Source organism: Rhinopithecus roxellana, chromosome 20 (assembly GCF_007565055.1).
Source record: "Rhinopithecus roxellana isolate Shanxi Qingling chromosome 20, ASM756505v1, whole genome shotgun sequence".
In the NCBI taxonomy this organism is placed as follows: Eukaryota; Metazoa; Chordata; class Mammalia; order Primates; family Cercopithecidae; genus Rhinopithecus; species Rhinopithecus roxellana.
The window spans coordinates 80,021,395-80,039,417 of record NC_044568.1 but is presented as its reverse complement, the minus strand read 5'-3'; positions in this window follow the sequence as shown (position 1 = coordinate 80,039,417).

The window sequence follows — 18,023 nt, the reverse complement described above, 5'->3', positions numbered from 1 at the left end:
TGAAGGTCATTGTATTAGCTTTCTGTTGCTGCATTAAGAATTACCACAAACGTAGCAGATTGAAAGAGCCTACATGTATATCTCACTTCTGTAGACTTAGAGTCTACCAGAGCGTGCTTGGGTTTTCTGTTCAAGGGATAATACAACCGGACTGAATTCTCACCTGCTGGATGTGGGAACAAACTTCTAAGTTAATTCTTTTTTTTTTTTTTTTGTTTTCTTTTTTGAGAAGGAATCTCCCTTTGTCGCCCAGGCTGGAGTACAGTGGCGCAATCTTGACTCACTGCAACCTCTACTTCCCATATTCAAGCGATTCTCCTGCCTCAGCCTCCTGAGTAGCTGGGATTACAGGTGTGCACCACCACACCTGGATAATTTTTGTATTTTTAATAGAGATGGGGTTTCACCATCTTGGCCAGGCTGGTCTCAAACTTCTGGCCTCAAGTGATCCACTTTCCTTGGCCTCGCCAAGTGCTGGGATTACAGCCAAACTCATTCTTGTCACTGACAGGGTTCTGTGCCTTGTAGCCATAGAGTCATGGTCCCTGTTGCCTTGTCTATCAGTTGGGGCTGCCATTAGCACCTTACAGCTACTCACGTTCCTTTTCCACACAGCTGCCTCCATCTGCTAACCCAGCAATGGGACTTCGAATCCTTCCCACACTTGGAGATTCTGGCCACTTCTGTCTCTGAGCTCTTGATCCAGATTTAAAGGGCCCAGGCAATGAGGCCACCCCCACCCCACATTATCTCCTTTTGAATTAGCTCAAAGTCAACTGATTAGTAACCTTAATTACATCTGCAAAATCCCTTTTGCTTCCACATAAGATACCATAATCACAGGAATCCCGTTGGGTCCAGCTCACTCCAGAGCATCAGTCAGGCTGTCAATCGAGAAAAACGATGAGACAGGATTCAGTCATGCTGGGATAAGGATGTGTGCCCAGGAGATAAGTCTATGCCTTTCTCTGAAGATGGTTTTGAAGGCTCCAAATTTAGAGAGGGATATTGTGAAATACACAATTCTCATGTAAGAGTGGGGAAGGGAAAAAGTCATTTGTGCCTTTGGCTCAGTGAATCTGCATTTTTTACATAAGACAGATAAATGGGGCAGAGGAAAAATACAGGGAGTCTACATTTTTACGTAGGATAACATAGAACGGGGCAGAGAACAATCAGATCCACATTTGTGCCTGGTGGGCCCTGGGTGACTGCACTTCTAAAGATAAACTATCAATTTACATTGCCATGGTGAGAATTTAACAGAAACACCTTAGGGTTAAGGATCTTGGAGTTCACAGTTTATTCATGGGTAAAATAAGGAAGAGGCTTGTAGCTCTTAATTTTGTCACCATCTTGTTTAGGAAGCAAAATGGGGAGGCAGGTTTGCGTGACCCAGTTCCCAGCTTGACTTTTTCCTTTGGCTGAATGAGTTTGGGGTCTCAAGATTTATTTTTATTTTTTTTGAGAGATGGGGTCTTGCTATGTCACCCAGGCTGAAGTGCAATGGTGCGATCTTGGCTCACTACAACCTCCGCCTCCCAGGTTGAAGTGATTGTCCTGCCTCAGCCTCCCAAGTAGCTGGGAGTACAGGCATGTGCCAACATGCCCAGCTAATTTTTGTATTTATTTTTTTTCAGTAGAGGTGGGGTTTCACTGTATGTTGGCCGGGCTGATCTTAAATTCCTGACCTCAGATGATCCTCTTGCCTCAGCCTCCCAAAGTGCTAGGATTACAGGCATGAGCCACTGTACCCCGCCTTGTTATGTTGAAGACAAGGTCCCACTCTGTCACACAGGCTGGAGTACAGTGGCACAATCATAGCTCATTGCAGCCTTGACCTCCTGGGCTCAAGCAGTCCTGTTGCTTCAGCCTCCCAGGTAGCTAGGAGCACAGGTGCAGGCCACCATGCCTGGCTGATGTAATTTTTAAAATGTTTTTGCAGAGAATGGGGTGTTGGTATATTCAGGCTGGTATCAAACTGCAGGCCTCAAGCAGTCCTCCTGTCTCAGACTCTCAAACTCTGGGATTACAGGCATGAGCCACCATGCCAGGCGGGATCTGGATGTATTTTGATAGGAATTGCTGACAAATCGGTTTTGTGAGGCATGAAAGGAAGGACTGAAAGCCAACTCTACAGTTTCTGGCCTACTGACTGCAGTTACTCAGGGACTCTGAGAGGGCAAGATTGGAGGTGGAACATGTTTGAGAGCAAGACCAGGAGCTCCCTTTTGGAAATACGGAATTTGAGAGGTTGAGATGCCAGGCAACAGTGTCAAGCAAGCAATGAAAATACAGGTCTGTAGCTGTGGAGAACAGCAGGGATTACAGGTGGGAATTTGGGGGTCAATAGTATGTGGCCTCTGGTTAAAAGCACGAGACTGATCAGGGTGTGGTGGCTCATGCTTGTAATTGTAGGACTTTGGGAGGCCGAGGCAGGTGGATTGGTGCATTACCTGAGCTCAGGAGTTCTAGACCAGCCTGGACAGCATGGTGAAACCCTGTCTCTACTAAAAATAAAAAATTAGGCATGGTGGTGGGCACCTGTAATCCAAGGTTCTCAGGAGGCTGAGATTGGGGAATCATTTGAAGCCAGGAGGCAGAGGTTGTAGTGAGTCGAGAGCGTACTCCAGCCTGGGTGACAGAGCAAGAATCCATCTAAAAAGTTAAACGATAGGAGGCTGAAGTGACTAAAGCAGAGAGAAAGGGGCCTGGTACTGAGCCCTGGGAGGCTGGGGAGATGAGGCTGAACCAGCAAGAGAGGATAGGCAGGAGTATTACAGGGGGGAAGGAAGCTAGGAGAGGGTGGTGTCCTGGAACCAGGCAAAGAAAGGGTCATGAGAAGGAGAGCATGAGTGGCCACATGAGATGCTGGCCAAGTAACACAAGGACCAGAACTCAACCACTGGGCTTCACTCTGTTAGTCATTGGTGTCCTTAACTTTACAAGAAGCAGTCTGGGTGCAGTGGCCGGGCCAGCATAGGATCAGAGAGCATCTAAGAGAGGCAGGCCGGGGATGGTGGCCCATACCTGTAATCCCAGCACTTTGGGAGGCTGGGGTGGGAGGATTTCCTGAGCTCTAGAAGTTCGAGACCAGCCTGGCCAGCATGGTGTGAAACCTTGTCTCTACTAAAATACACACCCATAGAAAACTATCTGGGTGTGGTGGCCTACACCCACAGCCCCAACTACTCCGTAGACTGAGGCATGAGAATTGCTTGAACCCAGGAGGTGAAGGTTGTAGTGACCTGAGATTGCATCACTGCACTGCGGTCTGGGCGACAGAGTGAGACTCTATCACCCCCAGACAAAAGAGGCAGGAGGGGAACGTGGAGGTTATGTGTGAGAAAACTATGAGTTAGGATACAGTAGGTTATGCTGCAATAACAAACACCCCCAAAGGGCATTGTCTTCACACAATAAAGTTGTTCATTGCTGGAGGTATCCAATCAATACAGGCAAACTGGGGGCTTTGGGCATTGTGGCTCCCTTGGGAGAAGGATGGTGGAGGGTCTCTCCACATGAGCTTGGTGATCATCACCCACAGCAGAGGGAAGGGAAGGTAGATCCCACACCAGCCTTCTGAGCTCACCCCTGGAATGGACATGCATCACTTCCTTTCAAATGTCATTGGCCAAACCAAGATGCATCACTACTTCTAACCTCACAGGGGGCCTAGAAGAAGAGAACCAGGGGTATCAACAAATGGCACTCAGGAATCATACAAAAGGCATAACTTGTGCTTGAAGCTTTCTGCAGATGATTCACTCAAATATTTGAGGATGAACTGCCCTGGAAGTTATTCTAGGGGCTGAGAGGGCAGCAAGAGAGTAAGGCGAAGTCCCCACTCCCACTTTGCTCTCTGGAATGCAGCAGTGTGTTCAGTGCTGTTTCAGACAGAATGGCCAAGGAAGACTTCCCTGAGACCATGAATTGAACAGGGTGAGGAGGATTCCATAGGCACAAGTGTTTGGGTCAGCCTCAACTTGAGCCTGGGACATGCTGGGCCTGGGGAGTTAGGAGATAGGTGCGGTGAGCAGGAATCGGGGCCACTAACACCATTGGGCTGCAGCGAGGGGCTAATGTTTCAGTTCAAGCCCGCAGGCAGCTGTGGATGAACTTTCAGTATGGGGAATGACCTCTGATTCTATTTTATCCTTTGAGATGGAGTCTGCTGTTGCTCAGGTTGGAGTGCAGTGGCACCATCTTGGCTCACTGCAACCTCCATCTCGCACCGTCTCCCAGGTTCTAGCAATTATTGTGCCCCAGCCTCCCAAGTAGCTGGGACTACAGGCATGTGCCACAATACCTGGCTAGTTTGTGTATTTTTGGTAGAGACAGGGTTTCACCATGTTGGCCAGGCTGGTCTTTGAACTCATGACCTCAAGTGATCCACCTGCTTCCGCCTCCCAAAGTGCTGAGATTACAGGCGTGAGCCACTGCGCCCAGCCTCTGATTCTATTTTACAAATATCGCTGGCTACAATAGAATAACTCCGTGATAAGAGAATGAATTATTGATACATACAGCACTGTGGATGAATCTCAAAAAGATTATGCTGAGTAAAAGAAGCCAGAAGGGACTGTTTGCACACTACAAGATGTAATTTACATGACATCCAGGAATAGGCCAACTCCTCTATGGTGACAGAAAGCAGAAAGCGGCCGCCTGCTGAGTTCGGGGTGGAAATTAGCTGGAAAGGGGCGGGAGGGAACATTCTTGGTTGGACGATGCTATATTTTCCGAGGAAGTCACAAGCATGTGTTATGTATGTACATAGGACATACACATGTATACACCTGTTTAAAATACAGCTTATGGGGTGGGCACGTTGGCTCATGCCTATAATCCCAGCAGTTCAAGAGGCAGAGATGGGAGGATTGTGTGAGCCCAGGAGCTCGAGACCAGCCTGGGCCACATGGCAAAACCCCAAGTCCACTGAAAATACAAAAAATTAGTCTGGCGTGGTGGTGCGTGCCTGCAATCTTAGCTACTCATGAGGCTGAGATTGGAGGATCGCTTGAGCCTGGAAGTTGACAGCACCACTGTACTCCAGCCTGGGCAACAGGAGTGACACCCTGTCTTAATACATACACACACATACTGTGTATATACATATAGCTTATGTGTTTACATCATGGAGGCTTATATGTGCATATAAAATATTTGGTTTATTATGGAGGAAAAAGGTAGGGGGGATAGGCCAGAGACTAGCAGAAGCCTTTTGGTGTGTCCCAACAGGTGCTTATGGTGACCTGGGACAGCATGGCAGCACAGATGGAATGATGTAGATGGGTGTGGGTGGAGAGTGTGTTAGTTCCTTTTTTTTTTTTCTTGCAATAGAGTGTCACTGTGTCACCCAGGCTGGAGTGTGGTGGTGCAATCTCGGCTCACTACAACCTCTACCTCCCAGGTTCAAGCAATTCTGTCACCTCTGCCTCCTGAGTAGCTGAGATTACTGGCGTACACCACCCCGCCTGCCTAATACTTGTGTTTTTAGTAGAGATGGGGTTTCTTCTTGTTGGTCAGGCTGGTTTCAAACTGCTGACCTCAGGTGATCGGCCCGCCTCGGCCTCCCAAAGTGCTGGGATTACAGGCGTGAGCCACCACGCCAGGCCAGGTTAGTTTCTTTCTAGGGCTGTTGAGATGCGTGACCATGAACTTGGTGGCTTTGTAGAAGTTTGTTCCCCAGCAATTCCAGAGGCGAGAAGGCTGGAATCGCAGTGTTGGTGGGCCCCTCCTTTCTCTGAAGGGCCCTTCTTTGGCTTCCTGTGGTTTTTGCCACTCCTGGGCATTTCTCAGTGCAAGGCTTTGTGGCTTCAGGCTCTGCCTCCTCTTCACTGCACCTTTTCTTGGTCATCTCTCTGTGTTCTCCTTTTTTAGTAGGGCTCCAGGCATGAGATGGAGGACCCACTCTAATTTAGTATGACTTGACCTTAATGTAACTAACTACGTCTGCAAGGACCCTATTTCCAAATAAGGTCACATTCTGAGGTTCTGGGAGGACCTGGATCTTATGGGGACATTCATCGGCACATGACAGGTATTGAATGTGGAGCAGATGGGACTCGCTGATGTGCCCGGTATTGTGGGAAGTGGGTGAAGGCAGAAGATTCGGGTATAATTCAGGTGTGAGCTTGAAATGCTGGGCGGAGGTGCCTGTACCATCATGAGAGACTGAAGGGACAGAGTGGGGGAGGCCTCAGGGTTTCTGCTTGTGCCATGTGACATCTGAGATGCGTATGAGATACCTACATGGGAGCAGTCATGAGTGTATGGACAGTGTTGAAAGCAGCAGATAATACTGGGAAAGGGTGTAGACAGGAAGAGAGAAGGGGTCAAACACCCAGCCTTGAGCCCTTAACCTTGAGGTTTCCAAACGGAGGGAGAGACTGAGGTACAGCAGCTTTTGTGGCGCTTCAAATAGAAACAAGTGCAAGCTACAGTAGCAACAGTCCAAGAAAAAAGGCAGATTAGGCCGGGCGTGGTGCCTCATGCCTGTAATCCTAGCACTTTGTGAGGCCGAGCTGGGTGGATAACCTGAGGTCAGGAGTTCAGGACCAGACTGGCCAACACGGCTAAACCCCATCTCTACTAAAAACACAAAAATTAGCTAGGTGTGATGGCACGTGCCTGTAATCGGGAGGCTGAAGCACAAGAATCGTCTGAACTGGGGAGGTGGAGGTTACAGTGAGCTGAGGTCGCACCACTGCACTCCAGCATGGGTGACAGAGTGAGACTCGGTTTCAAAAAAAAAAAAAAAAGCAAATTAAGACATTGCAGTTGCACTGCAGAGAAATCTATTATTTTCCATGCGTTCATGTATCGTCAAGCAACCTCCTCAAATTCATCTAACTCACTTCATGCAGAACAGGGAAGCACTTCCAGTTTTCAAAGAATGAAAAAGCTGTTATGGCTACTTGGGGACTGAGGCAGGAGAATTGCTTGAACCCAGGAGGTGGAGGTTGCTGTGAGGCGAGATCGCTACACTGCACTCTAGCCTGGGTGATAGAGTGAGTGAGACTCCGTCTCAAAAAAAAAAAAAAAAAAAAAAAAAAAAAAACTGTCATAACAATTCATCCTCAGAACATCTCGAGCCTTGCTTGGAGTGGGATGTTGCTTTTGCTCTTCCTCGTCAGGGTTAAGTAACCATAGGGAGGGACATTTAGGGAGAGCCCCTCTCCAGAGGACACAGGATACAGGGGTGTCCTAGATTTCTGCTGCTATGAACCCTTGTCCTTGAAGGGAGGCAGTGGGATCCTCTTCAGGGATGAGGGCGAGCTGAGGTCTCATGATCCAAGGAAGCTTGCTTTCCTTTTTTTTTTTTTTTTTTTTTTTTTGAGGTAGGGTCTTGCTCTGTCACACAGGCTGTAGTGCAGTGGCGTGATTATGGTTCACTGCAGCCTCAACCTCCCAGGGCTCAGGTAATTCTCCTAACCCAGCCTCACAAGTAGCTAAGACTACAGGCACGTGCCACCACACCCAGCTATGTATTTACTTATTAATTATTTTGTGGAGATGGAGTCTTATTATGTTGTCCAGGCTGGTCTTGAACTCCTGGGCTGAAGCAATCCTCCTGCCTTGGCCTCCTGAAGTGCTGGAATTACAGATGTGAGCCACTGCACCCTATCCCACAGAGGCTTTTGAGGTCCAGATAAACCCCCATCCCCTGGTTCCGGTCCTGGTTCACCTGAGCTGGGTTGTCTACGCATGGCAGAGGCTTGGAAGACCAACATGTCACGCCCATCCAGAGAGCAGCTGCTCAGTGGCCAGACATGAGGCACATGCAGCCATTACTGAGACGCAGGTCAGAGCCTAGGGCCCAGTTGGTGTCTTCACAGCCAGCCTTTTTCAGGGAAATCTCGTAGATGGTGGTGGGATAATTAGGCCTTTTCACCAGGAGAGAGGGAGAAGCGCCAACAACTCATGTGATCGTTAATTAGTTCATTCGTTCACTGAATTATTCACTCACTTAACTATCTGTCTATTGTGTGCCGGCAATGGTGAATAAAATCAATGTGGTCCCCTTCCTCTCCAGCCCTCTGGGTGATGCTGGGGTATGCTCAAGTGTGCAGCCCGCTGAGGAACTGAGCTGGGTGGGTTTTTAGTGTCACTCCGGGGAGACCAGGAGCTGAGCAAGCACACTGCCCGGGCTGAAGGCACAGAGAGGTGCTGCCACCCAGACGGCACCCCCCTGCTGGAGTTGGAGGAGGGTGGTGGAGGGACGCAGGGTCGTCAGCCTCTGGTGACGGGGTTTCACCACACTCAGTGCCTCTGTTACCTACAGTAATGATGCAGATGTTCCCGAGGCAGAAGGTGGCCTCCCTGAGCTGCAGGTCACACTCGTGTCCTGGGGTGACAGTTTGGCAGGTCACTGCAGGGGTACTCTAAAATTCCAGAGCCCGTGCAAACAGGACTCACCTTACTGTTTCCCAGAACTCCTGGTTCCATAAAGAGCAAGAACACGGAGTGACACTGTTCCTTAGGAGAAAGTGAGGGCAGGGAATGGAGCACGCAGACTTGGTGGGCAGGCGGCTCATGGAGAAGTAAGGATGTCTGTGACTTAACAACATGGAATTAGAAGAAACCAGTTTTCTTCCTAGAAAAGGCATGCCTTGGCTGAATTGCTCATCTCTCTGTGCCCATGATACCTCGGGGAGCATGTTAGGTGTCCCGGGCAGGCAGGGGTGAGGCTGGGGTACAGGAACCCGCTGAACCCTGCAGAGATCCCCTCCCTCCCTCCCTCCCCCTTTCCCCCCTGCAACACGCGGTGCTCGCACTTAAGTCTGCCTTCCAGTGCTGTGTAGCTTTGGGCACGTTTCACCACCTCTCTGGGCCTCAGGTTCCTGCCAGCATTGCTGTAAGTTTTGTAAGTGCTTTGAAGGGTAATACATGAAGGGCTTAGCCCAGGACCCTGGCACACGGTGCTCAGTCAATAAAAATAACCATGATTAGCAACACAGTGTGTCCTGAAGTGAGTCTATGGATCTCTGCCTGCCATGGTGGAACGAGTCTCCACAGCAAGGGGATGGGAGTGACCATCTATTGAGCACTTACTGTATGCTCAATGCTTCATCCCCTCATTTGTTCCTCCTGACAACCCCATGAGGTGAGTAATTCTGACAAACGGAGGACTCGGAGGAGCGGGTACCTGTTCCAGCCATTCTCTATGTCGTTCCTGAGTCTTTGAACTGCTTTTTAGGTTTTTTTGGGTTCTAGGTAATTTGCCTTCTCCAAATCTGTTTCCCTGTTGGGGAAAATGGGGGTGGAGAATCCCTGCCTCATGGGACTGAGGATTTTAAATAAGACAAGGTGGCCAGAGGCTCACTGGTGCCTTCACTGTCTGAGACATTTCTGGCTCCTGGGTCATGCCCCAGGCATCTTGCCATGGACAAGGACCAGGGTCAGAACAGAGAAAGTGGAAGAATGAGCTAGGGGAAGAGTGGGAGGCATTGAACAACACCTGTGTTCGCAGATGTGAGGAGACTCTTCAGAAATGCTTGCTTGGGGGACAAGCAGTGCTCTCAGCACTCTACACATCTTACTGATTTTTAAAACAATGAGCAACAGGAAGGTCATTTTCCTGATTGAAGACACTGAGGCCCAGAGAGGTTGATAGAGAAGGCTCAACTCCCATAGCCAGGTGGGGCAGAGCTGGGCCTGGACCTTGGTGGGAAACCCCCCACCTCATGCCCTTGACTCTCATTCTGACAATCAGTGACTTTTTTTTTTTTTTTTCTTTCTTTGAGACAGTCTCACTCTTCCCCAGGCTGGAGTACAACAGCATTCTTTTGGCTCACTGCAACCTCCGCCCCCTGGGTTTAAGCAATTCTCCTGCCTCAGCCTCCTAAGTAGCTAGGATTACAAGTGTGCAACACCATGCCTGGCTAACTTTTGTATTTTGAGTAGACACAGGGTTTCACCATGTTGGCCAGGCTGGTCTCCAACTCCTGACCTCAGGTGATCTGCCTGCCTTCCAAAGCGGTGGGATTACAGGCGTGAGCTACCACGTCCGGCCAGTCAGCGCCTTTTCATGCGTGGGCTTGCAAGGGGTTCTGTTCTTTCATCTGATTTTTCTGGTCTGAAGATCGTGTTTGAGGGGGTGACCCTGGGAAATGGTGAAGCACTGACTGTGTCATCAGAGGGAAACCCCCTTTACAGAGGAACCCTCCCATCTCCCCCACGGATTGCCAGCATAGCTCAGAAGTCACGTGGCCCAGCCCTGCTTTGGGTGGTGACTCCCATCTATTCTTTGTGATAAAAAAGTTAACCTCTGCCCATGAGCCACTGAACAGCCCTGTGACAAATGTTACCCTTGTCTGACTTAAAATCTTCAGCAAACTTGGTTGGCCATCTCAACTGGTGTCGAAGCCAGTTGATGGCACAGGAGTTGATGGCACAGGATAGGAAAACAATCCCACATTGGCAGACTCTCTACTCTTATTTCATCATCATCCTCCTAGCTGACCTTTTACTCAGTGGGCAGGGCTAAGATTTTTGAATGGAAAAGCTTCGGTTTGAATTGGCAGTCATGCTGCGTCGAAGCTGCGGGCACTCGGGTAAGCTTCTTGCCTCTCTGGGCTTCAATAATCTCATCTGTGAAATCGGGCTGATGACTAAGGATTTTAGTGTGGTAAAATACATGGAACGTAAACTGTCTAATCTTAACTATTTGTCAGTGTGCTGTTCTGTGGTATTCGGTACATTCACATGGTTATGCGCCTGACAGTGTCATCCATCTCCAGATTCCTTTCATCTTCCCAGACGGAAACTCCGCACCCATTAAACATGAACTTCTCATCTTCCCTTCCTCCAACCCCTGGTCACTGGCACTCTACCTTCTATCCCTATGAATTTGACTCTTCTAGGAAACACCATAAGTGCATTCATAAAGAAACGCCCATTCTTACTGGTTTATTTTAGTCGGCATAATATCCTGGCTATTAGTCCATTCTCATGTTGCTATAAAGAATTGCCTGAGGCCGGGCACAGTGGCTCACGCCTGTAATCTCAGCACTTTGGGAGGTCAAGCTGGGTGGATCACCTCAGGTCAGGAGTTTGACAGCAGTCTGACCAACATGGTGAAACCCTGTCTCTGCTAAATACAAAAATTAGCGGGCATGGTAGTGTGTGCCTGTAATCTTAGCTATTGAGGAGGCTGAGGCAGGAGAATCGCTTTAACCCAGAGTGTGGAGGTTGTAGTGAGCTGAGATTGTAGCATTGCACTCCAGCCTGGGTGACAGAGTGTCTTTAAAAAAAAAAAAAAAAAACTACCTGAGACTGGGTAATTTATAAAAAGATTTAATTGACCACAGTTCTAGTAGGCTGTACAGGAAGTATGGCTGGAAGGTCTCGGGAAACTTACAATCATGGCAGAAGTCGAAGGGGAAGCAGGCACATCTCATCATGGTGGAGTACGAGAGATAGTGAAGCGGGAGGTGCTACACACTTTTGAATGACCAGATCTCATGAGAACTCTCTTGCTATCAAGAGAACAGCGAAGGGGAAATCTGCCCCCATGATGCAATCACCTCCCACCAGGTCCCTCCCCCAACACTGGGGATTACAATTCAACCTGAGATGTGGGTGGGGACGGAGCCAAACCATATGAGTCCTCAAGGTTTATCCATGTGTCAGCACTCCCTTCGTTTTTAAGGGAGCACTGAGCACTCTTCCCTTGTGTGGAAAAGAGCCGGTGTTTTTGACTCATCAGGATGATTTTCAGGTTGAGAGGCCATGTCCTGTTTTTGCTGCAGGAAATGTAACCTAAATCCTTTAGGATAACATCAAGCTGAATTCTTTTTTTATCCAACTTTTAGGTTCAGAGGTGCATTTTTGTTACCTGGGTAAAATTCGGTGTCATGGGGTATGGTGTAGGGATTATTTTGTCAGCCAGGTAATAAGCCCTAGTACCTGATGGGTAGTTTTTCAAGCTCCAAGGAGGCCCTAGTGTCTGTTGTTTCCTTCGTGTCCATGTGTACTTGATGTTGAGCTTTCCCTTGTGAGAACATGTGGGGTGTGGTTTTCTGTTCCTGCATGAATTGTCTTAGGATAATGGCTTCCAGTTGCATTCGTGAAGCTGCCCAGGAAGTGATTTTGTTCCTTTTTATGGCTGCATAGTATTCCATTATAGCACATTTTCTTTATCAGATCCACCATTGGTGGGAACCTAGCTTGATTCCTTGTCTTTGCTACTGTAAATTCTTGAGGTGCTCTCAGCATCATCACAGACAACACGTGTCACCCAGCAGTGCACTTTATTCTCGGTATTTGAAACAGATTTCCTAATTGCCCCTCCCCAGGCCTATCTCATTGTTTCTAGATCCCAGGGCTCAGTGTAGGGCTGGCATGGAGAGATGGAACCCCTGGCTACCATAATGCTGGCCACACTGCCTCCCTCAGCTGACCACTGGTGGCCAGTTTCGAGGAGTTGCTGGATGCCCGTGTTAGCCTTGGGGTTGGCACTTAAAGGGTGATACCTGGAAGGAGCACTAGTTCCCTGTCTTTTCTGGCTTCCAGAGGCCGCCTGCATTCCCTGGCTGAAGGCCCTTCCACCATCTTCCAAGCCAGCAGGGTGACGTCTTCAAGTCTCTCTAATGCTATTCCTCGTCTCTCTCCTACCACCATCACGCCTCCTCTCCTGACTCTTCCAATGACCCTTCTGATGCCACTGGGCCTACCTGGATGATCGGGATGATCTCCCCATCTCCAGATCCTCCCGTTAATCCCATCTGCAAAGGCCCCTGCACCACGTGTATTGCTTCCTGGAGCTGATGTCATGAGTGACCATAAGATGGTGGCCCAAAACAAACGTATTCTTTCAGTTCTGGAGGCCAGAGGTCTGAATTCAAGGTGTCGGTAGTGCTGGCTCCTTCTGGGGGCTCTGAGAGTGGGCGCCCCGTGCCCCTCTCCTGGCCTCTGGTGGTTGCCAGCATTCCTGGACGCTTCTTTGGTTGTAGCTGCTGCACCGCAGTCCCTGCCTGTTTTCACACGCTGTCTTCCCTCTGCGTCTAGATTTCCCCTTCCGGCAGGGGCACCAGTCACTGGATTACTAGTACCCACTCGAATGCATTGTGACCTCGTTTTGATGACATTTGCAAAGACCCTGTTTCCAAATAAGGCCACATTCAGGTTCTAGGCAGGCATGAGTTATGGGGGATACTGTTCAACCCACTGCCCCTTGTAAGGTCATACATTCACAGGTTCCGGGCATTTGGGTGTGGATGTCTGGGGCCATTGTTCAGTCTGTCACAGATGGCATCTCAAAGATGTATGGGGACTCTAGGAAAAACAGTCCACGTGGACAATCCAGGCCTTGTCGGCATATGTCATCAAGGGTTACAGAGGTCCAGGTTGATGCCCAGTGATGCATTCATTACTCATCACATGAACATCATAAAGAATCCTCAGAATATTCAGCTACAAATGTGGGGCATTTATTATCGGGGCAGGCCTTGAGGCCACTCTCAGGACGAGTTTCTATGACAGCCCACCACATCCCTGCCCCTTCACAGCAGATCTTAGGGTTTTGTTTTGAGACTGGGGCTTGCTTTGTCTTGCTTTGTTGCTCAGGCTGGAGTGCAGTGGCATGATCACGGTTTACGGCAGCCTCTGCCTTGTGGGCTCGAGCGATCCTCCCCCTCAGCCTCCTGAGTTGCTGGGACACAGGCATGTGCCAAATCATCCGGCTAGTTTGTATATGTGTGTACATACATGTTTTTTGTTGGTTTTTTTCTTTTTTTTCTTTTTTTTTTTTTTTAAATAGATGGAGTCTTACTATGTTGCCTAGGCTAGTCTCTAACTCCTGAGCTCAAGTGATCCAACCCGCCTTGGCCTCCAAAAGTGCTGGGATTGCAGGTGTGCGCCACTGCACCCAGCCAATACTTCTTGTTTTGTTTTGAGACAGTCTTGCTCTGTTGCCCAGACTGGAGTGCAGTGGCATAATCTCTGCTCACTGCAAGCTCCGTCTCCGCCTCCCGGGTTTACGCCATTCTTCTGCTTTAGCCTCCTGAGTAGCTGGGACTACAGATGCCCACTACCATGCCCCGCTGATTTTTTCTATTTTTAGCAGAGATGGGGTTTCATCATGTTAGCCAAGATGGTCTCGATCTCCTGACTTCGTGATCTGCCTGCCTTGGCCTCCCAAAGTGTTGGGAGTACAGGCGTGAGCCACTGTGCTCAGCCCTGGACAATGCTTCTTAAAGCAATGCTTCCTAAAGCATTGTCTGCCATGGGTCAGCTCACCAGAAGCAGAGCAGGGCCGGGCCGGGCAGGCATCCTCTAGAGGCTTGTAATCAAGTGAGTGACCCAAACCAATGTTAAAGGTCACAGTGGGTGCTGCGTGGAGAGGAGCCTGAATGGCAGTGTGATGGCACGGGGGGGTGACTGGGTAGGGCAGTGCAGCACTCACATCGTGACAGGCAATGGCAGCTCTGACCATGGTGGTGGTGAGGGGTGGAGGGTGCTGGAAGCTGTCAGATCCACATCTGTTTCAGGGGTGGAGCCGAGGGCAATAGTGCACCTTACCTGTCTTGCTCACTGCTGTATGCCTGGCAACTGGTATACACTAGGTACCTGTTTCTTATGGGAGTGAATAAGTAAGAACCTGGTCAATTAGATGGGAGTTAGGGGACAGGAAGAGGCAAGGACTGGTGGCCTCTACAGCTGCTAAGATGGAGCACCTACTTCCTCAACTGGGGAAAGTCACGGGTGGGAGCAGTTTTAGGGCAGAAAACAAAGAGAGGACTTTTAGTTTGGTTTGAGATGCTTGTGAAGTGATGCAGATGGAGTGTTGGTTAGACAGTCTGACATGAGGCTGACATAGTTTTGGGAGATGATGGTCCACAGAGCTCTGCTGCCCAATCCAGGAGACACCAGTTATACAGGACACAGAGCACTTGAGATGCAGCTCATCCAAGCTGAGCTGTGCAGTGCATAAAATAACACCAGTTTGGTAGACTTAGTACCCCAAATGCAAAATACATCAACATGTTTCAAAAGATGGCATGCTGAAATGACAGTGTCTTGGATGTAGCGGGTTAAATGAAATATACTATTATAATTTTCACCTGCATTTTAAAAGTATTTTTAATGGGTTACTAGAATTTTTTTGTTTTTGTGAAACAGGATCTCTGTCACCCAGGCCAGAATGCAGTGCTATGATCACTGCTCACTGCAGATTTGAACTACTGGGCTCAGGGGATCTACCTGCCCTGGCCTCCTGAGTAGCTGGGAAGACAGGCACACACTACCATGTGTAGCTAATTAAAAAAAAAAAAAAAAACTTTGTAGAGACAGGGTTTGGCTATGCTGTCCAGGCTGGTCTTGAATACCTGGCCTCAAGCTGTTTTCCTGTTTCAGCCTCCCAAAGTGCTGGGGTTACAGGCCTGAGCCACTGTACCTGGCTGAAAATTTTAAATGGCATACATGGCATTTCTGCTGGACAGCGCTGGTGGTGGTGGCATTGGGGGGTGACTTAGGATGGTGCGGGGCAGGAGCAGCAGCCTGAAGACGATGCCCTGAGATCCCTCTGCACTCCCCTACGTGCGGCCTCCTGATTTGATGTCCACTGCAACACAGCTGTGGAGTGCCTGGCATGGTACCCATGTCACTCACCCCCCAGACAAAAATGGTTACATGTCGCCTCCATTGGTGACAGCCCACAGCAGCCTTGGCCCAGCTGGGCTTCGAGGGTCATCTGTAACAATGACCTCCATGCGGCCCTGGTGGGAGCTTACCCTACACCTGGATTCTCATCCCAGAAGCCTTTCTTTTCTGAGTTACCATAACTGGGTTAAAAATCTTGACTATCTTGTTATAGGGTCTGAGTATTTGAGCCAGTGTGAATTACTTGGTAGGTGTGGGGGCAGCGTACAATTTCTTCTTATTCTCTAGATCTCAGCTTTAAAAGTCACTTTAGCCAGGCAGGTGCAGTGGGCTCACACTTGTAATCCCAGTATTTTGGGAGGCTGAGGTGGGCGGACTACCTGAGGTCAGGAGTTCGAGACAAGCCTGACCAACATGGAGAAACCCCATCTCTACTAAAAATACAAAAAAAAATTAGCCAGGTGTGGGGGTGCATGCCTGTAATTCCAGCTACTCAGGAGGCTGGAGCAGGAGAACTGCTTGAAACCCGCGAGGTGGAGGTTGCGGTGAGCCAAGACCGTGCCATTGCACTCCAGCCTAGGCAACAAGAGTAAAACTGTCTCAAAAAAAAAAAAAAGCCACTTTAGCCAAGAGGACCCCTTGGCCTTAGCCCCATGACTCTCCACTGGCTCCCCCTTCACCCCAGGGGACCTCTGGCCATGTCTGGACATCTGTCTAACTAAAGGGGTGTCCCTGGTCCCTGGCATCTAGCAGGTGGAGGCATCCTACGATGCATGGGACAGTCCCACACAACAGAATCATCCCGTCCCCAATGTCAGCAGTGCCTAGGATCTCTGATCCCTGTCACTCTTCTGCAATATTTACTGTGGTCTGAAATTATCCAGATGGTTGACTTCTTTAACAAAATGTCTTTGATCTGCCTGCTTCGTGTCCACTGTGACTCCCACAGTGCACCTTACCTGTCTTACTGCTGTATGCCCAGCACCTGGTATGTAGTAGGTGCCTAATGGTCTGTTTCTTACAGGAGCGAACACATACGTACCTGTAATGAGGTGTTTTTTTTTTTTTCCTATATGAAATTTTAATTCTACATTGCCAGTTTATCCCGATCTGCCTAATATAATTAACTCAAAATGAGATTTTGTTCCGTTTCAATTCAGTTGATCACACATGTATTAAAAGTTCACCTCAATCTCCGGTTGTTGAAAAAGAATTGAGACAGAGACCGTCCACTGAAGTATCTAATTTATAAAATGTCACCATTTTTATTTTGTCATTGTAAAGAGGTTTATCTCAACCAGGCTGTAACAAAATTTCCACATCTTATTCCAAAAGAAAATTTTAATACAAGAGATCTTAAAAAATTAAACACATTTGTTTAAAAATCCTATTATGTAAACCTTAACATAAGAGGGTACTTAAGATAATACTACAGGTTTCAGGGCGTTTCTGCAGACTTCTAGACCTTATGTAGACACAGACTATCATAGACTCCAGATACAGTCCTCTTACCCCTAAGACGGCTCACTGGGACCCGATCATGGGCACCCCCCAGTGGGGTTACCATCGCTCCTACACTCAAAAGACTCGCTTCTCTAAGAAGTCGGTGTCAGATGAGTAAGTGTTCTACCTGACGGCTAAGCCAGGGATGAAGAGAGGCCGACATTCTTCGGATGAAGCCTGGATAATAAAAACTCTAATTAGCTCTACCCCCATTCCCTTCACTCCGGGAAATTTATGGTCTCTGGGGTCACTTATTGAGCGTTTAGTTGCTCTGGGTGCAAATGTACGATCCACCACTGTGTGTGCTTCTGTCCTCAGTCCCGATTTTTGCAAGGACATCCTCTGTCTTTCCTACACTGACCATGAATGAGTGGTGGTTCCCTTTCATGGAGACCAGCGGCAGAGCTGAGCAGGTTCGAGGGGAAGCGGGGGGCCTGGGTGAGTGGTTTTCTGATTAGGATGGGAAAACATGTATGCACCAGTAAGAACTAAATCCCTGGGCCTTAAACCACCAGTGAATCTAGAATCTTCTGCTAGCAGGGCTGCTCGCTCAACCATCTTTTGAGGAAGCCAGATTTCTTTTTCGCTTCTCTAGAGAAACTAGCTATAAGGAAGGATATGCAACTTGGTTGCTGAGATTTAGAAAAAAGCGTGTGCTCCATTACAGAATTAAGTTACCCAAATCCGGCCCATAAGATGGCAATGGCTCATGGCTAGAGTGAGGAATACCAGAGACGACTGATCCAGGTGCATTTCAACAGCCGTGGGAAGATAAGCTACGGGATCTGGTTTGCCCCGAGCCGGGAGACCCTGGATGCTACACCCTCATTCCTACTGACCCAGGAGCTGAAGCTTGATTTTAGAAACATAATCAACATTGTGTATTACAAAAAATGAACTTTTTTGGCACAGAA